A 22,276-nucleotide genomic window follows, 5' to 3' on the forward strand; every position below is an offset into this window, starting at 1 on the left:
TATGACATAATGTGTAGAATAAAATTTACCAGATTAAGATATTCTTCTGTCATTTCCTAGGTCATTAACATGCAGCTTTTCATCTAATAGGATATGCAAGGCGTTCAGTGTCTTTCCTTTGACCTCCTATGAAATAAATTTAGCCAAACTAGCTCTATCCTGGAACATCTCTTTAATATGCAGAGGAGCCTTTCAACTCCAGAAGGAAAAAATCACCTTTCGAAACAGAGCCTTCTGTGAAAAGTGGTGCTAGAGAGGCTGGTCCGAAATGGTTCTGGTCCGAATGGCCCCCAGTGGGCCACGTGCCATCCGGTACTGGGCGCCCAGCCGTCCTCGGGGAGCCCAGAGCCAGGCGCTGCCTGGGGGCTGCATCCTGGGGTCCCCTAATTGCCTCCCCGCTGGCTAGCTCTCCATGTCCTGACATGGTCCACACCACACTGCTGCCAGGGCCCGTGGACCCACTCGAGATCCAAGCACAGCGCATCACCACCAAGGGGACTCCCATTTGTCCCTGTGCTCAAGCCATTCTTCTCCTGCAGCCCACCCCCTGCCATCATCACTGGAATGCTCAAACACAAGCAGGTATGAACCTTGATGATTGATCATTGGTCCCTGTGGTCCCCGTAAAGCTCTGTGGTCTGTCATCACCTCTGAGTCTCTCTAGACTTCATGGGGGTTGCAGCCTCCAGACTCCCTGAGCCACTTCCGAGTTTATCGTCCACACAGGCGTGGCGCTCTATCACACTTGTTGTGTTTGTGGTTACTTCCCGCATCTGCCACATTTCCCCCCAAGTGGCCCCTAATGTCTTTGCTGTAAAGATGGTGTCTTACACTTAGCATTCCAGAACCCCAGCACGTCAGAGTGGGAGGAGCCGGGCCAGGCTCCTGCATTAAAGCCCACTTCATGAAGGACGCAGGGCTAGACAGGATACAGGGCAAGCCAGTGGCAAGAAGGCTGACAATAAGCCAACCCCCACTTCAGGGCTCTTCCCCCTCACGCTGTTCCGTCTCTTGTTTGGGGAGGGGGGGGTGCACAGGGTGTCTTCTTTGAAAATTGCTGCGAGGCTATTTGGAAATCTTTATGAGGGAGTCACGAAGGCAAAACCTCTTGGCGATGTGTGACTCACAGTGAGGGAACTGTTATTTTTGGACAAGAACAATCGCTAAAGATATAACTGGGCCCGGAGGGAATGGTCTTCCATTTCCTGACACTGACCCTTTAAATCAGCACTGGGGTCGCCCGAAGCAGTCGGCTTGGGAAAAGGAGCCAGAATCCTTTTCCATGGACCTCTTCCCTGTTCGTCCCCGTCAGGACCTTCCTTCAGCCCCAGGCCCGCTTTGTTGGTCCCCCCTGGACAGAAGCTCCCTCACCGCCTCCCTCCTGGCCAGGGCGATCCTGTGCCCCAAGTGTCCAGGATACTTCTATTTTGTGCCTACTCCACCATGTCAAAAATGTCTGCTTTGGGTAATAAATTAAAAGCCGACTGTGTATAGCTCATGCAGTCAAGAGTTAAATGTGTATCAGACTAGTTAAGCAAGAAACTCATATTAGATGTTTTCTCCTTTTAATTTTTTTAATGTTTATTTTTGAGAGGGGGGAGGGGCAGAGAGAGAGAGAGAGAGAGAGAGAGAATCTGAAGCAGTTCCAGGCTCTGAGCTGTCAGCCCAGAGCCCGACACGGGGCTCCAACTCGCAAACCGTGAGATCAGGACCTGAGCCGAAGTCAGACACTCAAATCGACCGAGCCACCTAGGTGCCCCCCAGATGCATCTTTCTCCTGTCAGATCCAGAGCCCACCCTGTGCCCCACTTCTCATGGGAAGCCTAGCAGTTCTCACGGGAACCTGCACCCACCGTGTGGTGGTCATGTGGCCAGAGCTGGGCCTGCTCACGCAAGCCAGGAAACGTCCATTCTAGAAACGAAGCTAGCAGAGGTCGGCTTACCAAAGAGGAGCCTCATAACAGAGAACGCCTGTCATGCTCCACTACATTCTTCACCACACGTTTGCAATCTCACCCCGTACCTTCTGTTAGGCTCTGTTTATGCACAGGACTTGAGTTTTTGTTCTTAACTTCATTAATTCTTCACTTCAAGTTGCTTCCTGAACTTCCTCACAGCCCATCTTCAATGAAAGCATAATTTGCTTCACATGGGGCCCTGGGAGGGTTGTTCCCTTTTGTTGTAGTGGGTGGGCATGTGTACAGGGGAGTCTTTCAAATTGGAAGAAAGAGAGTGGCTGAGTGAGAATGGGAAGGATCTAGCAGAGAGGACGGGGACACAGAATAGAAAAGAGGAGATAATTAGGTGCCAGGACTGAGGACGTAGAAAAGACAGAGCCCAGAGCCTTGATGAATGGATGCTCCCTCGTGTTCATTGGGGAAGAGCCAATCAGAGTCCTTCCCTGGGACTCTCTGAGGCAGTGGGATGGTGGGAAAGAGCCCACTGCAGAGATGCGTACAGGTGTGGGGCTCGCACACTGAGGGTGGTGGTCACAGCTGCTTCTTAAACGTGTGTACAATTAATCATCACACTTTCTTCAATTGCACTAACCTGGAGGTCGGAGAAGGGAATACGCATTCTTCCACAATCTGCCACGTGGAGCACATCTGAATCTTCCTCTGATGCAAAATGTGAAGGACTTGGATGGAGGCTCACTAGAGATGTGCAAACTACCAGGTCTCATTTTTCTTAGTATCTTATCAATTCTTTAACCTCGTGTATACTTCATAGTGCTACCAATATATATATATATATTGGTATAATATATATATATATTGGTATATAAATATATATATTTATATTTCCTGATGCCTTTTTTATGGAATAGCAAAGAAGAAAGTCTTTAAAGAGTCATTTTCACTGGTTTTCGGCTCTTTGGCCACTCTGTATGTATTTAGAGCAATTTTACCCCTGACCAAGGCCATCCTGATTACTACACTGTGAGTTGCATCACACTTTGTAATAAGAAAAGCATCCCAGGCTTATGGCACCGCCTCCGGTCTTGCCCCTGAGCCTTAGCTTACGGGTTCACACTTGACTGCCACAGGGTGAGAATCAAGATGGAATGAAAATAAGCAGTCTTTGGTTTCTCCGCTCTTCGAGAACTTACTCTCCCTCCACGCGTTTCATTCCAAAGTGATATATATTCATAAGCATGCGTAAATAAATAAATAAAGTGCAGTGATTAGGAGAGGGTTATATGAGATAAACACGGGAGAAATTTTGTTACCAAAGGGACTATCAGTCATAGGGGTCGGGCAATCAGATCAGGGCTCTGGGGAGGGCACGAGGGATTTCAACTTGGCTGCAAACGCATATGGAGGCAAAACAGTCATTGGCTTCCAAGGATCTGTCACTGGCATTACAGTAAAGCTAAACAAAAGTTATTATTCTTTTCTTTTTGTCTGCACTTTGGAAAATTATTTATACACCATTTTTCTAGACCCAAATGCCATTTGGATATTTGATGCTAATCTGTATCACTGTATAAATCGTATTTCAATTAGGGAACAATGCATAAAGATGCATGTATTGTGTTATATGTTTGTATAAAAGTGCTTTTTTTTTTAATGAATAAACTTCTTCTGGAACAAAAAACAGCACTTAGGGTTTTTGGTGTGTTTTTTAATGTTTCTGGGCAAATATTCATTCTTTTGATCCCAACTGTTCAATTGAACTGCAAAAGATCCGAAACGTCCTTAATTAGGAAGTCACATCACTTTTTCACCATTGCAGTGTTGTGTTTGTGGGTGAGTTAGGTGACTCAGGGGCAGGGGCGGAGGGGGGTAATCAACTGATAGGACTTGGTGTCAGTTAAAGGTAGCCCCCAAAAGGACAGACTTTTACATTTGTATGGTTTCTCATTAAATAGAGACAGTGACTTTGGAAGGAGTAAAATAAATTATTCGGCTCTGCAAAGACGGAACTCATTTGACTGGACATTCACCTCACCACACCACCTTGACTCTCCTCCTGGAAATAAGCACATTTACTGTGCACAATAACTAAACTGGCATTTTACCCTCATGCATGCACTCGCTTTTTAATTTAAAAGAATCTTGAAAAACACGAAGCAGCGGGATTTTGGCATGCTCTTCAGAATGCACATAAATAAATCTTTTTCAGCAAATCTCCAAGGGTTTTAGGCAAAACTTTGTGAATGCCAGAGCAGAAAGCTAAAAACAATTTCGGGTTTGTTTGTTGAGCCAAAAAAGTGGACATATCATGTCCAAAGTACAATTTAAAGCATTATTTTTTGTGTTAAAGAATTTAGTAGAGCGCACTTCCAACTCAAGGATTTGTCTGCAGAGTTTCCCAGGCACATACTGCTTCTCCAAGTTTTTAACTCTTAACAGAGAAAGGCAAACAGAATGGGCTCTAGTGAATATCAATATTTCTGTGGGAGCCTCTTTGACTGAAGAAGTATCCAAGGGCACTGCGCTCAGGTTTTTCTCTGAGATGACTCAAAACCACGACAGAAACTGCCGTGGGCACAATTTCTCTTTTCCCAAATCCTCATGACCTGTTTTCTTCCTGTTAAAGGGGAATGAGTATCGTCATGTAGGACAGGACACCGCATTTAATACTTGTTTCATAAGTATTTGTTGAACAAAAACATATAAAAACCAGAGATAACAAATTGTGCTTGCCCTTTGTTAATCTTTTTTTTTTTTTTTGAGATATGATTGCCATTCAAAAAGCTGTAGTTGTTTAATGCACATGTGTTTGGAGATAACGATACTATATAGTACACTTAACAATGTGCTAAGAGGGTAGATATTATGTTAAGTGTGCTTGCCTTCTATGATTGATCTGTTTTTCATGCTTATAAGAAAACCACAAGTGCATCGTAAAAAGAATTTTTAAGTGTGGAAAGAAAAAAGAGGAAACAGAAATCTCAAGCATCCCTTGAGCTCCGAAGAAATGCTTTTCTTCCTCTGTCCTCCATGGTCCACTTGAACCTCCTCTCTGGCCCTCCCCTTCTCCACACTGCCATGATTGCCTCTTGGGATGTCTGACCTTCCTGCAGAGGGAAGATTCTTTGTCGGAGTCATCTCCAAGTCCTTTTCCGCCACGTCCAAGGTGGCAAGTACAATGGTTACACCTGGAAGGCACTCAGCAAATGTCTGCCGAGTAAATAATCTCATTATTCTAATTTTACACGTGTACTGGCTCACACTGTAAGTAGAAATGCACAAACATGCCCAAGAAATGCATTTAAACTCCTCCCTTCAGTGCCTCTGGAAGAATGGAAGCATTCATACAAATATTTCAAAGTTGCTGATGTTATTTCTACATACCATGAAAGATTTCCGTCACATATTTATGTAATGTGCATCGTCCATAGTTGTCCACTTAGGTCTTTATTTGAACATCTGGTTTTCTGCCGGAGCCTCCCTGTGGCTGGATGGAAGCCACTTTGAAACCTGGAAGCAACGCCTGGTGCTCACTAATTACCTATTTTTCCCTCAAATAGGAATAAAATTGAGTGCAAGAAAATTTGGCAATATCTCATTTGTATATTGCTCTGATAATTCTTTTAGCCCAATTTCATCTGTTCTATGTAACTTACATCAAAGAAAGTTTTGATGATTTAAGGACATCGCCCAAAAAACTGCCTGGTTTCATTTCAAATTCATTGCTGTTAGACCTAATCTTAATCACAATGTGAAAAGCCCCTGCACTTTCTGTCCCTGCACTGCCACCCATATGATCTCCATGCCCCATCTTGCTCTCTACACTCCAGCCACACCATTACACAGCTATCCTGTTTCCAGCATTGAGCACTGGCCCACACTGCTTTGTCTGAACACGACTTCCCACATCCATTGCCTCATTTAACCTACTTTGACTTTAAATCTCAACTAAAGGGCCATTGGCTCTGATAAATTATTTCTTACACCTACACAAGGTCAAGTTCCTCTGTTATACGTTCTTGTAGAATCAATCATTTCTATTATCTCACAACACTTGTTTCCTAGCTTATAGTCATGTATGTGTCACTGTGATTATTTGACCAATATCTATCAACAGTACAGTCTCATAGCTTCACAGGAGCAGAGATCATGCCTTTTTTGCCCACACAGAAGACACTCAAATATTTGTTGAGTCAATGCATGATGAAGGAATGAATGAATGGGCAATCAATATATCCCATAACTTAGTCCTCTAGAATGTTCACTTTCTCACTCATCACAATAAATGTCATATCTTCTCTTTTCTCCTCAAGCTTATGATACTTTTTTTCCTTCACACTCTTCCTCCCCTGACGACCCTACCACACATTTCATGGAGAATATATGAGCTAAACCCATAATCTGTTGTCTTTCCACCACCCAACCTATAATTCAATATACATTTGCTCCCACATTTTCCTCAAAACATATGGAACAAATAGGAAAAGTACAGCAAATGGAAAACCTAAATACAACCTCATACTAGCTATAGTAAATGTAAATGGACTAAAACTCCAACTAAAAAGCTGATACTGTAAGACAGGGAATGAAAAATCATTAAGGCTGAACTATATTATGTCTAGAACAGATACATTATAAATATGAAGACACAAAGAACTGAAATTAAAAATAGGAAAACATAAGCCACATAAACTGTAAACATAAAAAAAATCAACTAACCACATTAAGTAAAAATACCCTTTACTATATATTACTTATTGACATCAGCAAATAGACTTTAAACAAAGTAGTAGTACCAGAGATTAAGGAGGACATTTTACAATAATAAAAAGTCACTCTGTCAGGAGGACATAACAATTATAAATGTGTATTTCCCAATGACAGGCCTTCAAATACATGAAAAAAAACTAACAGAAAAAAGAGACAAATAGGCAAATCAACCATTATATGGATGTCCACAGCCTCTGACCAGCAATGCATAGAACAACTAAACAAAAATTCAATCAGTAAATTGACCTCATATGTAAAGTCTACAGATTCACATTCTTTTTTTTTTTTTTGATGTTTATTTATTTTTGAGAGAGAGAAACAGAACGCAAACAGGGGAGAAGCAGAAAGAGAAGGAGACACAGAATTCAAAGCAGGCTGCAGGATCCCAGCTGTCAGCACAGAACCCGAGGCGGGGCTAAAACCCACAAACCGTGAGATCCTGACTTGAGCCAGAGAGTCAGGTTGAGACGCTTAACCAACTGAGCCATCCAGGCGTCCCTACAGATTAACATTTATGATCAGTATACCCAATACAACAGAATTCTTTCAACTGTAGATATAATGTTCAACAAGATAGGCCATGTACTGGGGTACAAACAAGGCTTAATAAATCTGAAAAGATGAAAATCACCCAGTATATTTTCTCACCACAATGGAATTATATTCAAAACACCCAATAGTAAGATATCTTTTTAAAGCCCAAAATACTTGGAAATTGAACAGTACATTTCTACATAACCTATGGTTCAAGGAAAAAATCAAAAGGGAAATTAGAAAACCTTTCAAATTAAATGATAATGAAAATACAAGAAATCAAATTTATGACTTGTCACCAAAACAGAAATAAGAAGGAGGTTTATACCTTTAAAGGCTGATATTAGAAAGATTTTTTAAAGGGGCTTTAAAATTCTGAGTTTCTATGTTAAAAAGCCACCAAACGTTGAGTAACCTAAAATTAAAGTAAGTTTTAAGAAGAAAATTCTAAAGGTAAGAAAAAAAAATCCCACATATGATATCATATGGTTTTACTCATGTGGAATTTGAGAAACACAACAGATGAACATAGGGAAGGGAAGGAAAAATAAAATAGAAACAGAGAGGGAGGTAAACCATAAGAGACTCATAAATTCAGAGAACACACTGATGGTTTCTGGAAGGGAGGTGGGTGGGAAGATGGGTTAAATGAGTGAGGGGCATTGAGGAGGGCACTTTCGGGGATGAGCACTGGGTGTTATATAAGAGATGAGTCACTGGGTTCTACTCCTGAAACCAAGACTGCACTGTATGTTAACTTATTTGAATTTAAATAAAAAATAAAATAAAATAAAATAAAGCTCTGGATTAACAATAAAATAAAAGATAAGAACAAAGATCAATAAAATGGAAAACAGAAGAAACAAAAGAGAATTAACGAGGTTAAAAATTAGTTCTTAGAGGGGCAACTGGGTGGCTCAGTCGGTTGAGCGTCCGACTTCAGGTCAGGTCATGATCTCGTGGTTCGTGAATTCAAGCCCTGCATCAGGCTCTGTGCTGACAGCTAGGAGCCTGGAGCCTGATTCAGATTTGGTGTCTTCCTCTCTCTCTGCCTCTCCCTGCTTGTGCTCTCTCTGTTTCTCTCTCAAAAATGAATAAACATTAACAAAAAATTAGTTCTTTGAGAAGGTTAGTAAAATTTATAAACTCATCACAAGACTGATCAAGGAAAAAAGAGAAAACAAAAACAAAAACAACTTACCCTTATCATAAATAAAAGAAGTAACATGATAAAAATCCTATAAATGTTAAGGAAATAATAAAGAAATGTTATAGGCAACTATTTTGCCAATAATGAAACTGACACTGAATGAAATAGAAATTCTGAAGAGCCTATCTCCATGAAGGAAATTGAATTCATACTGACTAAACTCTTAAAAAGAAAACAATACAAAGACATTATGAAGTAAAATATGGGCTGATATTCCCCATTAATAAGGATGAAAAATTCTTAACAAAATGTTAGTAAATTAAATATCATATTACACAAATTAACAGTGTATTATGACCTAATGGGGTTTATTCCAGAAGAGGAAGGCTGGTTTAACATTTGGAAATCAGTAAGATGTCATTAACTGTATTAATAGAATGAGAAAGAAAAATTATGGTCCTCTCAAGAATACTGAAAAACATTTGACAAAATCCAATACATATTGTAGATTAAAACTCTCAGCAAACAAGGTATAGAAAGAAAAGGGGTGCCTGGGTGGCTCAGTCGGTTGAGCATCCAACTTCGGCTCAGGTGATAATCTTGCGGTTCATGAGTTCGAGCCCTGCGTCAGGCTCAGAGCCTGGAGCCTGTTTCAGATTCTGCGTCTCCCTCTCTCTCTGCCCCTCCCCCACTTGCTCATGCTCTCTCTCTCTCTTTCTCTCTCTCTCAAACATAAATAAACATTTAAAAAAATTTAGAAAAAAGAATTATGAGGTTCAGACGTCACCACAATGGTGGTGTAGGAGACCCCAACCTCCACCCTTTCACAAAAAATCTGAAAATGTAGAGCTCGTAGAAACAGAGTAGACTGGTGGTTCTCCAGGACTTAGAGAGTTGGGGGAAGAAATTGGGAGATACTGGTCAATTAGTATGAACTTTCACTTATAAGATGATTAAGTTCCAGGGATCTAATGTACAGCATGGTCGCTGTAGTTAGCAATACTATATTGTGTCCTTGAAAGTTGCCAGGAAAGTAGATCATAAATGTTCTCACCCTAACAACAGCACGGTCGTTGTGAGAGGTAAAGAATGTGCTAACCCCCTCTACTGTGGTAAACTTCTCATACTGTCTATACATATCAGATCATCACATGGTACACCTTGAATTTATACGATATTCTATGTCAGCCATTCCTCATGAAAGCTTAGGGGAGAAGCCGGCTGAGAACAACAATAATAAAGAGGGGTTACAGAGCGAGCAGGGGTTCAGGTGTGATGAGATGGCAGGATGTTCGTGATCATCAAAACCGGGTCCTGGGTATGTCAAGATCCATTGCACTATCCTATTTATTTTCTATGCATTTGAAATTTTACATAATAATAAAAACTTTTAACTACTGGTAAAAATTCAAGTTGTCTTTCAAAATAATTCCCTTATAACAGGCCAGGGACAACGCTAAAGATGAAAACATATTGGAAACAGTTGAAACTAGTTTATATATCACCCGGCAAAACATCTCGGAGCTGATGCTCACACCAGATAGATGGGTCATGTATGGAGAGACAGCACATGCAGCCACATGCTATAGCAGAGAATGCACATGTGTGCTTGCATGTAGGGAGCATGGGGACCACAGCGAGTCTTGCTGTAGAAGAATGCCCTTCTCAAGAAGAGATCTAAGGGGCGCCTGGGTGGCTCAGTCGATTGAGCATCCAACTTCAGCTCAGGTCATGATCTTGCAGTTCATGAGTTCAAGCCCTGCATCGGGCTCTGTGCTGACAGCTCAGATCCTGGAGCCTGTTTCAGATTCGGTGTCTCTTTCAGTCTCTCTGCCCTCCCCCCACTCACACTCTTTCTCTCTCTCAAAAATAAACATCAAAAAAAATTTTTTTAAGATTGAAAAGAAATAAGGAAGTGTTTGCCTTTGTTTTGTCTAAATACACTTATAGCAATAAGAATCTATTTTATTTTGAAATTCCTGCAGGAAAAAATCATTTTGCTACTGTAAGCTCAAATCTAGCCCCTACCTGCCTTCCCCCATTGAATTATTTATTCCTGGAATGAAAATTTTTATGAAAACAGCTTTTTAGGAAAGTGTGATCATCCTATCATAGCAGAGGAGAATGCACTTAAAATGCAGCAAAACAGAATTCTAACTACTCAATAGAAAGAGTAAACCAGTTGCCCAGGTGATATCAGCAAGTCTTAAATGTAATTGATTCACTGGAAGAAAATTAAACCAGCCGATACAGTTGTTACTATCTGATAATCGGAATCAGGGTGTCTGTGACCTGGACAGAAGCACATTGATTTGTTCTGTCTCTAGTGTGTAGACAGAGGCCACCCTGTGTAGACACTGGGTATTTCTGAGCTGTCCTGCAGGGGAACGCTCGTCACATAAACAGAAGTGTTCCCAGGGTCTGGGGGGCAAGAGGGAGTTTAGGACCAAGTGGAACTCAGGCATGTGACCTAACTTGGGCTCTCATGAAAATCAGCAGAAAGGAGGATGCCAGAGCCTGCCTGGGAGAGGGCCCTTTGGAATTGTCCTTACTGATGGATGATAACTGGATTAGATGCTCCCCAATTAAACCAGCTGAGCACCAGCCCTCAGGCTTTGAGCCAGGCAAGACTTGTCTAGAAATTCACTTTTCCAATCTAGCTTTAACAAGAAAAGAAATTTATAAATGGAGATGTCAAAACAATTGTAAAGGAAAATGTCAAACGGAAATTTAGATAATTCTGCTCCTTTAGTGGGAGTTCTAAAGCTGCAGATAACATGTCCAAAGCAAAGGAGGCTGGAGCCGAAACGGACTTCACCAAGATGAGTCATTACTGCAATTTCCAGATCTACCACTCATCCGAGAAAGCTCGTCACCGAAAAGAGTGCCGTGCACACAGCCGGGCCCTTGGGGTCTACATGGCCTCACCCAGAAATACATGCTGTGGTCTGAAGTATCAGGATGTCTGCACATTCCAGGACAGATGACACGTGCCATGATCAAAGACACCGGAAGAAAGGAAGGAGCACAGCAGACAAGGCAAAGAGCCTTCCCAGAAGGCCTGATGGCAATCATGTACTAATGAGAGGGTCCATGTGACTGGGAGTGACACACCACGAGTGTCCTTCCCGAGGAGAGGTCGGAAATGATGAAATTATAGCCTCGGTGGTTGAAGGGAAGACAAACTGGGAGCTTATTCTTGTTCAAGTGTGTCAAACGTAAGTTAATAATCACCATGACCACAGGTACCTTCACCCACCACTGATGATTAAAGTCCTGATGCAGCTGTCATTCACGTTGGGCCCACGGGTGATTATGTTGTTGTGTCTTAGTGAGGTATTGTAGATGAGAAGTTCAACACCAAGTATCCATCAATTTTTATTTTTTTTTTTATTTTATTTTTTTTTTTACCAGATGCACAAGCAGTAGGTCTACACGGCAGCAGCCGGGATGTCTGGGAGTTGCAAAGACTTGATAGCTGAAAATTACCCTAAAACGTGCAAGTAGAAGATAAACGAGGTGAAGCCCACACTTCTCCATAATTCTCCGCTGCTGGTTAACTCTGCAATGGGCAGGTCAGCTGGCTTCTTGGAGTGGCTCACGTGGCTCGCTTATAAAAACACACCACTGATACCTGAAGGCAGGGGCTGGAGCAAGTGACCTCTGAGAGTCCTATCGACTACCTCCTTCCTGAGCAGCCATTGTGCCAGGTGTGGGGGGGAGGGGAGGGGATGCATCTGGAACAAGGAGACTTTGTTCCCATCTCCAAGAATCTTACCACCCAACTGGGGAGAACAGATGGTAATAACTATAACAAAGCAGAAAAAGAAATCTAATACAATAGAGACACAAAATACTACAGAAATACAAAGTCAGGGGAGATTAATTCCATCTGGACCACAGGGGACAGTTTCATGAAAGAGGTGGCATGTGAGCTGACGATTATTAGGAAGGAAATAACAAGGACCCTAACTAGGATGAAAGCACTAACACGGAACAGGAGGAATGGATCCATGATGTTCTAGAAAGACAGGGCAGGCAAGCCCTGGTGAAGAAGAGGGTAGACATCACCCCAGCTCCCAGCGCATAAGCAAATTCTTTTTGGCTGAGGGTCTTAACTCCTTATAACCCATGACTCTGAAAACCAGGTTATGGCAGACAAGCTGAATTGAAACTTAACTCAAAGTAAGTAATGTAATTTGTGCTTTATTTCAGATAATTGTAACGTAGCGATATAACTAATGACGATGATTAACTGTATATACACAAATGTAAAGTAATTATAAATAGGTGTGTAAGAATATAACTGGTGAAGGAGGGAGGAATATAAACTCGTGCCATTTATTTGCTCTTAACACTTTAGAAGTTTTGACCGGCGTGTGACGTTTGAGACTGAAATACAGAGGACGATTCTCAAGAGTTAAGTATTAAGTCATCTCACAGATGGTGATGGGTGAAAAAAAAAAAAAAAGTTGAATTATTTGATGGTGAAATAATTACCTTGTTCCAACTGCTCACGGTCTTAATTCTAGAGAAAGAAAGCAGCCAATGAGATCGACGATAAAATGAATAAAGAGATTAAGTCCACTGGAGGAACAAACAAACACCCCAAACCCCAGCCGCCACATCACTGCCCCAAAGCTGCTGTGCCATGAAGCTACCTGAGAGAAAACCAGAGGGCGGCATGAGGGAGACAGCACGTCCTGTCTGCTCCTGTCTGTTCCCGCTCCCGAACGACACTGCAGCCAGCACCATGCTTTGTGACAGATCCAGGCTGGTGGACTTTCAGAATGTCACACTGGTGGCTAAAGAGAAGCTCTTTATATAAACAAAGGGTTGACATGGACAGGACCTACCACATTTGTTCTGCAGCCTCACAGAGGAGAACCAGGGCCACTGGGGAGAAAGACAAGGGAGGAGACTTACTTCTGTGGAGTACACAGAGGAGCATCTAGCATCCAAGATTTCCTCTTTCCAGACAGCAGAGTCTGCCAATGGAGACGTCCAAGCAAAGGCCGTACATACTTTGTATTTCCCAAGCACTGCCCTTGGGTGCGTTACAAATATTAATGTATTTAATTTGTATAAAACCATAAGAGGCAGGGACCCTTATGATCCTCATATTACAGACGAGAAAAAATAGGCACAGAGAGGTTACACGACCTTCCTAAAGTCACCCAGCTGGTAGGCCACACAAGCCGTCTGACTCCAGCGACCATGCTGTCAATCATCATGCAGCTATGAGGCACTTAGCAGAAACACTGCTGCGGAGAGTCAAATCATGGATGGGTGACTGGCACAAATCAAACTTATGACCGCATGAGTCTGCAGAAGCGTCACGATATCGCCACATGATTAAGAAGCATGGCAGACCATTTGGAATCTAAAGACCAAAGCAATCAAGCGTTTTGAAGACGGTGATGATGATAAAAACAATTCTAGGTGTCCCTGAGCTATTCATCACTTATTTTATAAACATCTTCGAATTCTCTGTCCTTTTGTTACTTGGTGTGATTTTGAAGAAGGACCATAGAGAAGTCCATCTCTGATTTCAGTCAACCAGAAAATATTAGCAATGATCATGTAGGAAAACAAAGACCACCATCAGAATACAGAAAAAAGCTTGAACACGATAACCTTCCATGGTTTCAAAATAGCACTGCTTACAAGGGCTTAAATGTTTCCTTCATCTCCTATAAAATTAAGGAAGTCTCAGTGTGATAGACTAATTTCTCAGTACCTTGAAAGTCCCTCCAATAGTCACAGCTGAATATTAAGTTTGAGTATGTTTTTCATTTCAAAAAGGAGACAATTATAACCCCCTGGCAACACCTGGGGAAAAAGACCTGGTGCCCGGAAGCTTCTTAACACATTTGTGAACAAGATTCCAGTAGGACTCAGCACAGAATTTGATTCTCCTGGTCCAGCATGCCAGATACAGGTCAACTCCATCAAAAACCCCCACTGACAGTCCTGATGTGTTGGGGTACGGGGTACAACAGCAGGCACAGAGCAGACACCCCTTAGGTTTTCATCAAGGCGATAGCCTCCTTTTATGAAACACTTTCCGACATGCCAAGTTCTGTGCTGGGCAATTTGCATAGATCACTATATTTTCTCCTTGAAACCTGAGAGATTGTTATTAGCATCTTCATTTACAGATGAAGAACCAAGCTTAGCACTTAACTCACAGCCTGGGAGATGATTGTCACTTAAAAAGGAGTCAGTATTCTTATAAGCTATTATTGTCAAAGAACACACAATTAGTAACAAGCAAACCTGGGAACTGGTGCCTGGACCACTTGGTAACAAACCCATTAAAGAAATGAATGAATGACTCAGTGCAAGGAGGGAAGAAGGGAGGGAATAAAGACAGTGCAAACAGAGATGTCCCTTTCATAAGAAGACAAGGGGAACGGGGAGTTGCCAGGACAATAAGTGTTGATTGTAATATCCGCAGGTGGGGCCAACAGGTTTTAGCATCTGCTTTGTGCCAAGCACTGCACCTGAGCCACAGGAATGCCCAGGAAGGAAAGGATTGTTCCTCCCCCTGTGGGATCTAATGGGACTGGAAAATAAATAAATAAACAAATATAAATAAATAAAATTATATATATGTATATATATCAGGTGTTCCATTCTCTGGCAAGGACGGTTCCAAGGTAAGCTAAGGCCACCATGAGATGTGACTGTCTGCATTGTTGCAAGCAGTGCAGGAGGCACCTGGGTCCCCGAATGAGGGACTTGGACCACATACATGATAAATGCATCCATGTCTCATGCAGGAAGGTCCTTAGCACAGGCTATTTTTTGTTCAAGGGAGGCTTCTGAGTGAATTAGACTGCTCTTTGTATGGGATTGAATAATGACCCCCCAAATCTCTACTCTGCCCACACAAGATTCCACCATCAGATCTCACTCCTTTGAATCTGGAGAAATTTGAGATCTTTTATTCCATCGTCCGTTAAAACACATAACACTGGAGATGCCATATGTTAAAGCATTTAGGTATTTTAAGGGAATTAATTGGTTAGAATCTCCATTGGAACAGCTGGTTGAGAAAAGGGAACTACTAGACGATGGGCCAGAGAAACCCTAAGGGCTCCCATCTTAACCAGGGCTCACCTCAGGGTATCACAGTCCATTCATTCTATGAGACGTCACATTTCAACCTTCCCTTTATATATCATAACAATCACTGGTCACTGGCCAAGCAATAAAGCTTCCTGTTAACACTCAGCCATGACTTTAAGTGGACACTAGGGACCATGGGGTCTTACTCCCCTCGTCTGAAGGCTGTCCTCAAAAGGAGCCCTTCCTCCAGAATCTTTCTCAGTGACAGTGCCACTGATTTTACTGGGAATTTTCTGAAGCAAGAAGGGCAGCCCAATCATCCTTTATCTGATTCCTCCTGCCGATTCCCAAACTCAAAAAGGTGTCAGTACCCTATTCTAGAAGTCAGTCAGGCACTAAGCAGAGTTCGCCTTCAAGATGTCCCTTGCCGAGGCTAATACAACACGTTTGCCACACTCTGTGTTCCCTTTCAGTATTTCCTACTTCTAGAAAGCCTAGGAAACAGACGCAGGATGGCAGCAATGCTGGGTGGCATGTTCAGGTCTTCTCAGATTTCTCAGCCACAGAGTCACCTGAACATATTTACTGAACAGCCACCATGAGCAGGGCCCGGGTTCAATTGTGGGGTGGGGAGACATGCAGACAGCTGCACAGAATATGACAAGGACTGTTATTATTTATTCACAACCTACTCTTGCTTGTAATCTTGACAACTGACAGGATGTTATCTAAATAGAAATTAATTGAGAAAATATGAAACCGAGTGGACTTAGAAAGGAGCCTTAGATAATATATTGGAAAGGGTAGACAGAGAGTTGCACACGATATGACAAGGGATTTTATTTATTTATTTATTTATTTGCAACCTAATTTTTTAAATCATAATTGACATAATTTTTTTTTTAAATGAGAACATCTGGGGTGGAAACAGAAAGGAAGGCTTTGTGTAATAGACTGAAATAAGAGAAAGACAATTAAAAGTTTGAAAATGCTCTGTCTCCTAAAATGTCCCCCATGGTTCCTTAACCTGGACCTGAGAGCCCTCGGATTCCTGCGCAGAGTCTGTGTGGGCCCCATCCATCACATGGACTAGGGCAGCCACACCTCACCCCTCCCTTCCTCACCAATTCCCCCTCCCCTGCAAGACAGTAGTGTGGAACTCTGGGTCAGGCACAGCCCCACCTCATAGGAGCCACACAGAAAGTCTACAGAAACAGGTGGTGAAGTGGGCACCCAGGGCAGACTCCATGCCTCCAGCCGGGAGCAGAATGGCCACTTGATGCATGGCAGCACACACCATTTCAAGTTAAAGGTCAGATCTCCAACTTCACGGGATAACATGGTGATAACACATGTCCTGCTAATTACCTGAACCAGGAAGCATCCCAGCCCAGATGGAAGGCAGGGGCAAACCACCATCAGTGTCTGCCTGACGAACACAGCTACCCAATCAACAACTTCCCTTTCCCTTGCAACCAGGGGGATCCATGAGCCTGGTGGGCCAGGAGTTGTAAGAGGAAGCCTGCTGCTGGGGACAGGGAGAGGGGCACAGAGAATGATTTTGTTTTCAGATAAGAGAGGTGGGTAGTCACTCAGTCCCACCCCAATTCTTCCTACCTTATAAGCAGGAAGGATTCCAACAACCACAGGTTAGCAAGTCATGGAAGACGCTATGAATAAGGGCAGAAAGTAACACAGGTTATGGTCTTTTGGTGGCATTTGGGGGCTAATGAAGCAAAGGAGAGCCCCTCCTCCAACACTCCCTAGTTGGGAGATGAGTGCCTTTCTTGCTTAAATGACTCAGCTAACCACTGTCACTGTTAGTATTCCCAACTGATCTACCATCCCCTTTCAGAGCATGAACATACACTTGTTGTCACATAACAGGGAAATCTCATTGGCCCTCCATTAATCAAGTACACTATCATCAGTATTTTCCATGAAAGAACAACAAAGACACAAAGGGAGGCTGTCCTCCAGAAGGAACACTCTCTCACTCAAAACCCCACCCTTTGCTAAAATCCAGTGAGCAAGACCTAGATTTTTAAGCCTGAAGTTTTATTTTGTGTTTAAGTTCCAAGTATATCTAAAAATGTATACTATTATAAGACATCTTAGGTCATATATCATTTGTAGCTTTAGTGTCTTTTCTAGTTTCCCCTGAGTCTGCAGATTTTCAAGACTTACTAACTTGTGGCAGAGCACTGCTGTGATGAATACTCTCACCTTTAAATTATGTGGTGCTTTGCTATCTGTAGCACTTCCACATATATTCTACTTTTTAATTGTCTATAAGCTACAAAAAGGTTGATGTTTTTCTGATTGAGGGCAGGACAGAGTATATGAAGAGTGAGGACAACTAGAGTAAAATCATTCGCATTCTTCACAGGCAAATACAAGATAAGCCAACCGACTAAGAAAGGGAAAACCACGAGAAAAAGGGAAAAGAGCTACATATGAGAATAAAATACTACTAAAAAACTAATAATCCAATAGTCCCATTTAAACACCTTTTAGAAGCTGTAAAAATCACATGGAAAGTGCACAAAATTTGATATAACACATAGGATAAATTAGAGAAGCTCCACACAAAAAGAAATAGAAGGAAAGGATGAAGCCTGACAAGAATCAGGGAGAAAATGATGGGTATAAAGACATAAAACAAAGATCCAATACTCACAACTAAAATTCCAGAAGAGACAAATATAAGCAGCATGGTGATTGGCCATATCCTGGACTATAAAGCAAGTCTCAACAAAGTTACAAGGATTGAAATTATTCAGAGTATATCCTCTGGGCACAGAAGAAATAACTGAGAAATAACAAAAATATATCCAGGAACTCCTCAATTAATTGGAAAGTCAGAAATACGTTTTTAAATACCCAATAGATACAAGAACACATAATAATGGAAATTATCAAATATTTTGCATTAAAGGATAAAAACATGCAATACAATAGAATCTTACAGGATGCAGCTAAAGGCATGCTTAGAGGGCAATTAATAGCCTTAAATGCTTATATAAATAAATTAAAAGGCTTAAAATAAAAGATTTAATTATGCATCTCAGGTAGTTAGAAAAAGAAGAATAAGAGAAAAGTAAAAGAAAAAATTAGGAAAAATATTTTTAAATGCAAATCAGCTTGACAGAAGAGAAAAATCAAAGCCAAAAATGGTTCCTTTAAAATCTAAGAAAATTGGCAACTCCTTAAAAGCATTGTTCTAGAAAAGAGGGAACACAGATTATCAAAATGAGGAATTAAAAAATGAAACATCACCACACAGACTATAGATGTTAAAAAGATGATGAGGGAACATTATGAATAATTTTATACAAATTAATTTGGAAATTATGATATAGAAATACTCCCAATAAAAATGCAATTTGCTGATAAAAGAAGAAATAGAAATATGAAGAGCCACACATTTACTAAAGAAATTTAATTTGTAATTTAAATTTCCCCTCTCCCCCAAAATCTCCAGGTCAAGATGGTTTCAATAATGAATTCTTCTCACTGTTTTGGGGAGAAGATAACACCAATCTTATAGAAAATTTTCCAGAGACCAGAAAAAGGTAAGACACTTCCCAACTCATCTTATGAGACCATTTTGACCTTCATGCCAAAGCCTGATAGAGATGTTGTAAGAAAGAAAAGCTACTGGCCAACTGCTCCCAAGAGACACAGAAATACTAAAGATATTAGCAAAAATAATGCAGAAAAATGCCAAAAGGAAAATTCATGAAACCTAAGTTGGGTTTATTCTAGGCATGTATGGATTTAAAATCAATGAATGTGTTTCTGCTTCTGCTTTCCCTGCTCCCTTCCTGAATAACTCAGTCCTACACCATTTGGTAGAGCAAGGAAGGTATTTGGTAGAAGGCAGAGGGGGTCCCACAGTGCACTAGAGAAAGACATCAGTGAAGGAGGCATCTGCTGAGATGGATGGCCTGGAGCACCAGCAGGGTAAAGAGTACATTCTGGCAGGGGAGAGAGTGGTGGCAGAGCCAGGAGATCAGTTATGTCCTATGGATTGAGCAAACAAAAAAACATCGAGGGTACAAACAGCCAAAGTTCTTTCAGGGTTGAAGAAGAGAGTTACAACCATGGGAATGCAGAAAAGTAAGAACACTGTGGTGTTGGTTTACAAAGGAATATATCAGTGTGAATCATTGGTTTTGGGTAAAGATTAAATATGTAGATAACAGGTGGATAGAGAAATAGATGGGTAGACAGTCCGACAGGTAGATGAATGGATTAAATACATATCCGATGAATGTATGTACAAATGCTTGTGTGCATGCATATATAGACGCACACACATGCACATATATACATATGTACCTTCAGTGTATACTTGTCACCTAGCTCTGCTTGAGAGGCTAGGGGGCAGTGACACCCCAACAGCAATAAGCACATCCAGCAGCAGACCTTAGCCTCTAAATACCACTTTCCACTAAAAGAAATGAGAAGTCCTGAGAAATAGCTCATTCTAGGTCTTGAGCAGGGTAAACACAAGATGACCCTGAAACTGTTATGCCAGAAAGCAAGAAAACGTTCAAAAAAGAGTGGTGTCAAGCCAACAGACACCCAAGTCAGCTTAAATGAGCTCCCACTGGACAGACTGGGGACAATCTGAGCATTGAGGTGAATGATGATCATAACAGACTGAGGTCCATTGAGAGGAGTAGGAAACACGAGTCCTTTCAGAAACTAATTTAAGTAATTAGTGTAAAACTTGATGAGGAACAAGATATACATGGTTTCAAAGTACCTCCCCACAAAAATAATATTAATCACAAAGGAGAATTAGCAAGTTTCCAGTGGATAAACCTGGCAGACACCATCGTCATCAAGTAGTCAAAGTAAACATCATTAATAATGAAACAAAGTGGGATCATGTGCCACCTGATATGACAGGGTGAGAACACAGGAGACTCCCACAAAGGAAACAGAACTTCAATCTAATTGCAAGAAAATATTAGGCAAATCCAGATTGGGGGACACTACAAAACAAACGGGCTGTAATCTCCCAAAGTGTCAAAGTCAAGAAGTCATGGAAAGACTGGGGGAAATAGAAAAACATACAACTAAATGTAACAGGTGATCCTGTAAGGACCCTTTTGCTATAAAGATATTGTTGAGACAATTGGGAAAACTTGAATAGGGTCTGAGGATTAGATGGTAGTCTAGATCAATGTTGATATCTTGATTTAGATGGTTTCATAGAAGAATGTCCTTGTTATAGAAATATGTTTGAAAAGTATTTAGGGAAAATGGGGGGAACATGTCAACAATGTATTTGCAAATGCCTTAGAAAAAGCAAGTTCTTTGTACTCCCAATATTTTCTGCAAGTGTGTTATCATTTCAAAATTGTTTCCAAATTTTAAATAAATATACTGTATATTTTTTCATGTTATTTTATCCTTTATTTTGTTTATGTGGTGAATTACACACACACATACGATTACTTCAAGAGATGTAGAAAAACTATTTGACACAATTTACATGCAATCATAATTTAAAGACAGGCCTTTTTGTCAACAAGATCCACAGCTTCTGTCCTGAGACACAGAGAGCTGGAAGGAGCATTGTTCCCACACTTTTTAACAAAAAATACAGACTAACTTTAAATCCACAATTTTTTTGAACCCATCAGAGAGCAGAAGTCACAGAACAATTAACTGAGCCAAAACCTAAGGTGGGATGGTGCCTGCAGGGAGAGAAGAGGTGCCAATCTGCACTCCCCAGGCCAGTTAGAATAGACACTGGGGAAAAGGGCTGAGCTAGAGCAGGTGACAATGAGTGAAGGTCTTTCTGTAGATTGGCCAATGACTCCCCAGTAGGACAGTATGGCTCCCCAGGGGCTGCATAGCGCAGGTAGGAGTGCACACCCTCTCATGGGCTCTTTCATCACACAACAAAGGACTTAACAAGCTCTTAAAAATGCCCATTGTGTGCAAACCTGGGGCAAGAGAACAGCAGAAATGCAAAGGGACAAGAAGCTCTCCAGGATCATTCTCTTCTGTTTCCACCAAGAATAGGAGTTCTAATTGGTTGGGGAAGGGTACAAGCTGCCACAGTGATGGGGGAAGCAAATGAGAGCAAACCCTCCTCCCTGGGAAGGGGCAGAGTCACACTGAGCCCACACTTTCAGCAGAGAGGGGACAGAGAATCAAGAAAGGCACATTGCTAAGGCCCAAGGGCATGGTGTGGATCCAAGATTGAGTCTGAATCAGAAAACAGACCCTGAGACTACAGCGTTCACATGATCATCTCAAAAGATGCCAAAATGCTCTTGGAAAAGACAATATACATTCCTGATAAATAGTTTCAGCAAACTAGGCATAGAAGAGAGAGAGCTTCATTAAAGGAATAAAAAGCATATAAAAAACAAAACAAATAACAAATAATTTTTTTTTCAAAAAACCCTACAGCTGCAGCACCTGGGTGGCTCAGCTGGTTGAGCATCTTATTCTTGGTTTCAGCTCAGGTCATGATCTCATGGTAGTGGGATCAAGTCCTGCGTTGGGCTCTGAACTGAAAACACAGAGCCTGCTTGGGATTCTCTCTCTCTCTCTCTCTCTCTCTCTCTCTCTGCCCCTCCCCTGTTCTCTCATGTTCTCTCTCTCTCTCTCTCTCTCTCTCTCTCTCCCTCTCTCTCTCTCTCTCTCTCACACACACACACACACACACACACTAAATAAATAAATAAATAAATAAATAAATAAATAAATAAATATTTTTTTTAAAAAAACCTACAGCTAACATGGTGAAAAATTGAATGTTTCCCCCTAAGATTGGGAAGAGGGAAAGGATGCTTCCTCTCAC

The sequence above is a fragment of the Neofelis nebulosa genome, chromosome 13 (genome assembly GCF_028018385.1).
Source record: "Neofelis nebulosa isolate mNeoNeb1 chromosome 13, mNeoNeb1.pri, whole genome shotgun sequence".
NCBI lineage: Eukaryota > Metazoa > Chordata > Mammalia > Carnivora > Felidae > Neofelis > Neofelis nebulosa.